The 8,510-nt window shown below is 33.5% G+C and overlaps 1 pseudogene; it reads right to left on the reverse strand.

Moving 5' to 3' along the window:
• Nucleotides 1–7,018: 7,018 nt before the first annotated feature.
• Nucleotides 7,019–8,212, reverse strand: LOC142598012 (small ribosomal subunit protein eS4 pseudogene; annotated as a pseudogene).
• Between the last annotated feature and the right edge of the window lie 298 nt (nt 8,213–8,510).

Consider the following 8,510-nt stretch of genomic DNA (forward strand, 5'->3'; position numbering starts at 1 on the left):
TGCCAGATATCGCCAGAAGAAGGATCTATTTTCATGTTTTTATTTGATATCTCAAAAATCAAAACTGTAGGAAACCAAAATGAAAAATTGTGAATCAAAGATGTGAGTATTGATAAAATGATTTTTCTAGTTAACTTAATCTCAGTTGATAAGACTTTGCTAGTTAAAATATCTTGCTCTGTATTTTCTAAAATCGAGTTATTCTTAATGTCATAATCTAATTTAAAAAGTTTGAACAAACTAGGGAGAAACAAATGTAAAGAAGGGTGAACAAATTCTTTTGCAAGTTTAATTAAAGACTTGTTTGGTAAAAGTCGTGTATGCTTATACAATTTATCGATTTCTTTATAGGAAATAGATATTAGCTTCATAAATATGGTTCTGAAAACGTAGTATGGAACGTAAGAAACCGGTAAGTAACAATCTTCTGGTAAAAAAGAAATCCGAATCATTCTTCTTTCCCGTTTACTACATAGCAGATTGAAAATATGCATGTATTCTTGGTTTCCAGATGTATCGGATCCTTCAATCAAACAAACTCCTCCTAAATGAAATGGCTCTTGTAGATGTGGCAGCCAAGGCTCATATGAATACCATGGGTAGTTGACTTGTAATTCTTCGTATTTTGAAATCGGCCAGTAATCAAATCCAACGACAAACGGACGAAATCTATATTTTGGAAAAATAAGAGAGCGAATTCTATGTAAACATTTCCACTGGGGGATTAAAAGTCTGGTATCTATTGAAATTCCATTAGATTCATAAATATTGTCTGTGAGGCTCCAAATATTAATATCATGTGATTTTCCTTTAACCGGAATAGCAGGTAACGGTTCACATACAACGAAATGATTAATAAGGTTGTAAGTTGCTTCGTCGATAATTATTTGATTAGACTTAGCTGCGGTCATGAGACGTGCAGCAAGATTTACTGTATCTCCTAAAGCAGTTTTTTCTCTCCTAATACTACTTCCTATAATACCAATCCAAGCTAGACCTGTTGATATACCTATTTCAACCGTAGATAGACTACTATTGAAAATAAATTTAAGTCGTAAAGCAAATATTACGGCTCTGATAGCATCGTCAGAATGCTTGTTAGGTGGACATCCAAACAACGCTAAAATAACCATTCCCTTATCATCAACCATCATTTTGTTAATATTGAACTGTAAAATATCAGCCAAAACTTGACATTGCAAAAAAACTCGATTTAAAAAAATAATGATCGAATCATCTAAAGTTTTCAATGAACTACAATGGATGAACATTATTGTTAATTTGAGTATTTCGTTATCAAATACGTTTAAACCAAGTTTCAAACGTGAAATGACTTGATCAGGGACAAAATACGAAAGAAAGCCTAAGGTTTTGTATGATAAATTGAGTTTAACTCCTGACCGGGGAGTGATTTTATTACTTAACTGAGATTTTAATTTATAGTAATTTCCATATTCATTTGACTTGAAAAAGTATTCAAATTCGAAATCATTTGAACAGTGCAGATAAACTGATTGACACACTACAGTTTCTCTGTGACTGGCTCGACTTTCCGCTAAAGCTACTGAAGAAATTGCTTCACTAGTTATTAAATGTTGATATTTCATCTTGTATCCTCCAAGCAACAACAGATTCAGTACGTTGAAACTTACACCGATATGAAGATTGAAAAAATGATTTTGAAATGGCGTGGGAAACTCACTCATTATTTCATGAAGGTCTAGACAACACTGTAAAGCTAAGTAACAAGCCGTCTTCGCCGAATCATATCTGTACGAGTAGTCAACTAATCTCGAATTAGGTTGAACCGGCCAAATAACCATCAAAGCATCGCCTGCAAATTGTATTATATCACCTCCCCAATAATTCAAAATTAAAATAATTGAACTCATATATCTGTTTACCGCGTTTCCAAGCAACTCGGCCCCGTTATCATGCAGACAAAATTTCTCACATAGACGCGTAAAACCGCTAGCGTCACATATTATTATGGCTGCGGGAAACTGAGATATGAGAGGACGAAATTTGAAATTGGAAATTAAAGTATATTCCTCGAGCATGCACTTCGGAATAAAACTCATATAAGACTTGATTAGTTTTGTGCAAGCAGTTGTTACACTCTTCTCATCTAGTACATCTAAAACTTGGTTTTCGTCTTTGGTATTTACTTTGTTTGTGTAATGTTCTTCTAAAAAAGACTTTTCACATAATCCTAAATAGTACATCAAATTAGACTCTGAGGGTTCTATAATCATAAATCCAGCATTGTCTAAAACTTTGTTTTTGACGCAAAAATATTTGGTTACATCGAAAATTTTGCTTTTTGTCATACCTTACTATAATATAGTGTTCACGTAATTTTGATATCAGCAAAATGGCGTTAATCAAACGTGTTTAATTCATTGAAAAAAGTTGTTTAAGTGTTATTTCATAAAGTAATGCTTTTTCAAGTGTAAATTACATTAATATCGTTCCATTATTTCAAGTTTCAGAATGATTAGGTTTCTGAAAAATGAAAATAAAAATTTGTATTATCAATAATTATTTATATTAGCTAGTGCTATATAAAATACGACACCATTTGAATAGATGTATTAATAGTATATTGGCTTATAAATTCTAAAAAAAATTATAATTCATCATCTTTTCGAGGAGTTGCTGGTTTAACTTCAACGTAATTTTTGAATCTAATATTTCCAGACTCCATTTCATTTATAAGGTTAACAACATTGTTAACGCTCAGTTCGTCTTCTAAAACAACATATTTGTTGGGACGAGCTCTGTATAATACAGGTTTGTTATCTTTGAGCAAATTGTTCCACTTAGAGTCACTTTCAATATTGACCCAGCTAAAGGTGTATTTGATCGTGGATTTGGTGTACCTCTTAATAAGTGTTTCATATATTTCTTCTATTTCAGAAGGAACTTCATTTCCCTTTATAGGCTGAATGATGCATACGTGTGACTTAGTTCTTTTACAAAGCTGATTTTCCGTGACATCGTTTAATTCCTTGAATAATTTTTTATTTTGTTGTGCAGATTGTTTAGATTTGTTTTTATCAACATTAGAAAAAAGGTCATTGCTGATATTTGACTCGGCGTAGGTGTTTAAAAACTTGTGCATATCGAAATACTTGAATGGGCCCTTATACATGTAAACCTGACTGGTGTTTAAATTGTTGTTTGATACTTTAATAATTAACTTGTTGAGAGAAGGCTTGCCAACCCTCATTCTAGATGCGACATCTTCTGAATTACAAATAGCGAAAAGTAGCTTGTCATCAAATGAGTGAGCGAGAGATTTCAGGAAAGGAGGAATTCTTAATTTTTTTGAAAACAAAAAAACTTTCGAGTATCTGTTGTCACTCTCTAAAAATTTTTTTGCGTCAGCGATTGACGATATTTTCTCGACTTTCGCTTCCGCTATTTGATTTTTTAGTTCGCCGGCCAGATCATGCACGTTATCTGTTTCTACCTCGAATTTTGGCATCGGAAGTCGTGGGTACATATACACAGCGTAGTTCTTAGTTCCTAAGGGTTGTCCTAATTCTTTTTTACATATAGTTTGATACTTAGAACAATCCAAAGTCGCTATGGTTGCCAAACCGTTTAGCTTTTCAAACAAAGGATTTATGACATTTTTAATATATTCTGTAGCTTTTTTTGAGCTGTCATGAAAAACGACTAAGCCTCCATATTTTACTAATTCAGATCTGAAAGCGACTTCAAAGTTGTCATTGTTTAACAAAACAGGATAAGTTAGCAACTGAAGACAACGTACAGAAAATGTCAAAAAAGGTAAAAGATAACTTAATTTCATTATAACGTTCAACTAAATGCACGCGGGCTTTTAAATTAGTAGAGTTGTAATTAGATTAAAATGTTATTTTTATTTGAAAATAATATAATATAATTTTCAAATATTTAGAATCCATTTATTCTCTTCGAGGTATAATATGTCAAGCCTCAAAAATAGAATGTGGTATAATAATATTTTTCAGTTAGCTAATTAGATAGAATGCCTAAAGACTGTGTGACAAATAAAAATTTGAAAAAGAGTACACAAAACTCTATATTTTTAGAAACAACGCTACAATCATGGATAAATAACATTAATGACAAGCAACTAATTTCCGTTTTGGATTACTTCAACGACATTGACTACAACCAAATGAAATGGTGGCAGGTATCGTCTAAAATTTTAAACTCATATAAGAAGGAGGACGATTGTAAGGAACACGTTACTGTTCGAATCAGTCACGACGATTATGAAAATACAATGCAAAATTTTTTGGAAGCATTATTTACAAAGCGAAAATCTATTCCTCATTCAAAACTTGACTTATCTGACAAGGATTATTTATGGGCTTTGAAAATGTCGAAAGAAGGAGTTTTGAAAGACAGACTAAACGGTTCTTTAAGTTTGATATACATCTCACCCATTGTAGAGATTGCTGCACTTGATGCGATATCTCATTCGATCTCAGCTACTAATAGAACAGAGTTTGAAAATGCTTTACAAACCGTTGAAACTATTTGGTCAGGTAGAAAAATTCTGACAAATGAACGAAGTTTATTTGATATTTCTCAGCGTGAAACAATAAATGCGCTCATTTCAAAAGATAATGTCGGTTTTATACAATCTGTTATTACAAAGAAAAGAAATGAATACTGGATTTCACTTCCAAATGCAAGTTGTACCCAATATGAACTATTTCTCAAGTGTTTATTACTACTTTGTTCTGAATATCGATTGGAAAAATTCGTCAAACTCGTTCTGAAGGTATTAAACGATAAAATGCATGATTCCGTAGATTTTGTCAGACGCAGAGCCATCGAACTTATAAGTACTATGCTCATGTTCGATAGTAAGCAGTTAGACCTAATAAAGTTAGCTGTCTTTGCGTTGAGAGACAAAAAACCGAAATTAGCGGGTCTAGCTATTTCTAACTTAGTGATTTTTATGAAGAAGTTCCCAGAAATGAAACCTGTTGTTGCAAAATGCGTTGAAGAAGCTATTTGGGCAATTACCATTAATATTAGTTCAGTGACAACTATTTACCAACTTGGATCCGATACGTCGTCACTAAAACGACTTGTTAAAACGGTCAAAAATCAGAACTTGTCGCTTAAATCACTAGACAAAAAATCTAAAAAAGAAATTGAAGAAGAAAAATCAGCAGATTCTGCTGCCCATCGCAAGTTAAAGGCGTTATTACTCATGTTGTCTTCTATTTTTTACTCAGCAACCGATCCTAAAGAGTTTTTCCACGAACAACTGGAAAGGTACTTTAGAATACTTGTTGTTATGAGCGAACAACCCATAATAAGTGATGCATGTAAAACTTTGCGTAAACAGTTGTCTAAAAACAAGTCTGTTATCAAACTACTCAAGTCAGGTAAGAGTGAGGAAAAAATTTCGCTTGAACCCGAAAGTACTAAAAAAATTCAATACATAAAGGGAATTGCCTATTCCAGTGGGGGCTGGAGCTTTTTAAAAATACTTTTTTTGTGTATGAGGATCTTGCTGAAGTATTTGGAACCTACAGCCATAATTAAAGTTTCTTATCACACGAAAAAATTATTTAACAGGTTACCTTTTAAAATTGATGAAAACGAACCCTTTATCAATATTGTAGTTAAATTATTAGTTTACTTAACCAACAGTCAAAAGTCGGCTCTGACAAAAGCTCATGGATGGGGTCTACTCTGCGCATTTGAGATAAAGTTTAACCAGCAGTTCCGTAAAGATTTGCTGTCAAAACTTTTGGTTAGTTTAACAGATTGCAGCATACTTTCAGCTGGTGCAGGTATGGTTTGGTGTAAGTTGGTTATTTCGCTAATCAACGAAAAATCTATTAAAACTAATGATAAAGCTTGTATCTTGTCCAGGTTTCTAACGACTTTGTCTTTTAGCGACAAAAAGTTAATTATATCGCCGTTTTTGTATTATTTCGTCTTGTTTTTAATGAGAGACGAATCAATGATTTTCGAATGGGTTAAGTACAGCTTAGCAGTTTCCGACTCTAGTTCATCAATCATTGTCTCAGACTTCTTATCGGTTGCTGAAGATGGCTCGAAAATATTTGACATACCTTTATTTTCTTTCTTTGTGTTTAAGAATTTTGCATTTACTATTGTAAGCGACATGGTTGACGCAGTTCATTACTTTGTTCTCGAAATATCTGGTGAGTTAGATAACAACAGCGATGAAGAAGCACCGGAAAACGTTATAATGAGAGATGAAAAATCCGCTAAATCATATGAAGCACAGGAAGAACAATATTTTAACTTACTTGGTTGGTCCTATCCTTATTTAGTGATTAAGCAAACTGAGAGTTCTTTGTATTCTAAGCATCTAAGCAATATGCTAGAAAACCTCGTTTCTGCTCCAACACTTAACAAGTTAATAAATGGCTGTTGTTTATTCAAAGCTTTATCTGGAATGACACCTCCAAAGGAAGTTAAAAAGAGTTTATTAACCGACGACGATATAATAATTTGGACATATTCAGTGCGTTCGAAAGAATTCTGGGACGCAATTGAAAGAACAGATTTCAATTTTCCATTTAAAAAGATGTTGGAGCCTGTATTGAAATTAAACTCAAAAGAAGCAAAGCATGAAATAGAGTTTGAAACTGAAGTAGATCAATTTGCGGCTAAGTTTATGGGTTTTAACGACTCATCTGGCAGCGAATTTGAAGAAGAATCTAATTCAGAATTCGCAAATGATGAGCCCATGTTCCTCGATTCCGACATGGATGATGTAAGCGAAAGTGATATTGAAGATGAAACTTTTGAATTTGATTAAAACTATTTATATATCTGTATATTTATTGTTGTCATATTTAATAGAATTACCATAAAAAACCTCAACATGAGGTATTTTAATTAATTTATTTTAGATTCTAGCGATTCAATGTAACAACAAGCTTGGGTAACTGGGTCGATGTCACTCCACGGTTGCGACAAATCGACATGTTCGAAAATGTGTCCAGACGAGGAAACAACTGAAAACCCCGGCGCAAGAAGAATTTCCAAAATATCAACTTTTCTGCTTTCAAAAGTTGCAATAACTTTGCTTTCTTCGTCTATGTTTTCGTATAACATTTTACTGCTTTGCGGTATGATTTTCATGTTGCCGAATTTCAAGACGAGATGCGCTTTGCCAGGACTGTTAGGAACGTCAAAAGTTTTTAAATAGTTTAATGTTACTAAATCTCTAACTTCACCGTTGGCGTTTATTTTGAGATGAAATTCGTACGTTTCTGGTACGATGACATGAGAGACATTTTCATTGATTCCAAGATTAGTTACCCAGTTGTACTTAGGCATTGGGCTTGAGAAATGTTAAAGGAATAAATTATAACCAATAAATATTATAAATAAAAGATTAGCGTAAATACACATAAACGTTTTATAAATACAATAACTAGTAGCTTTTAACTCGCTCTGCTTGCTTGTCTAAAATAGTTTTTCTTACACCGTTGTCTTTGTAAAGAGAAATCTTGCAACCTTCTTCGTTTCCAATGATGTATATGTTAGAGTCGATGGTGGTAATCAAGTCATTTTGGCTGTCACGAACGGTAACGTAATTTTCCTTACCAGGGACAACTTTTATGGATTCAATGACACCAATTCGACCAATGTTTCTACCGCCGGTGACGCAGCATGGGGCTCCAACTTCAAATTTATATATCTCGTCGACCTTGCCGGTGATAATGTCTAACTTGACAGAGTCACCAATTTTGATTTCTGGGTTAGCGTATCTAACGGTGCGACCGTCAGATAAATAAGCGTAAGGAATGTGTTTGGAACCGATCTTGACTTTACGTACCTTGCAGATTTTGTATTGGCTTTCTTCGGCTGAAATACGGTTGGCTACAAAGCGGCCGTGGGCATCGTAAAGAATTCTGTAAACCTCGTTAGTTTTTTCAATTGTAACAACATCCTGAAATCCGACTGGGAAAGTTCTGTCAGTTCTGACTTTGCCGTCGATTTTGATTAATCTTTGCATGAGAATCAGTTTTACTTCATTGTAATTCAAAGCGTACTTGAATTGGTTGCGTAACAAAACGGCTAGAGGGATGGATTCAGTAGCTTTATGAGGACCTGAGCTGGTTTTGGGAGCATAGATTCCTCCTAGTTTGTCTAGACACCAATTTCTGGGAGCGTTAATACGTTTGAGATGCTTTTTCGGACCTGCAGCCATGATTTTTTTTGTTGATACAACTTAATTCGAAAAAATATTTCTAAAAATTGTTTTGTCGTTTTATTAGTCCATTACAAAAAATTCTCACATATTTATACGCCATTCTGTTTACTTTATAAGGTTATTGCGATTAATAATTTATTCGTGGTCTATATGTTCAAACCAAGTTATGCATGAAAAATTTTATAAATAACTCATTAATTGCCGATTCTCTATGACGCAGCAGAAGAACTGCTTAAAGAGCTTCTCGATGAATAAGATAATTTACGGCTCCTTCTGCGTTTAGTATAATTATTGT

This window comes from Dermatophagoides farinae, unplaced genomic scaffold, assembly GCF_024713945.1.
Source record: "Dermatophagoides farinae isolate YC_2012a unplaced genomic scaffold, ASM2471394v1 contig3, whole genome shotgun sequence".
NCBI classification, from domain to species: Eukaryota; Metazoa; Arthropoda; class Arachnida; order Sarcoptiformes; family Pyroglyphidae; genus Dermatophagoides; species Dermatophagoides farinae.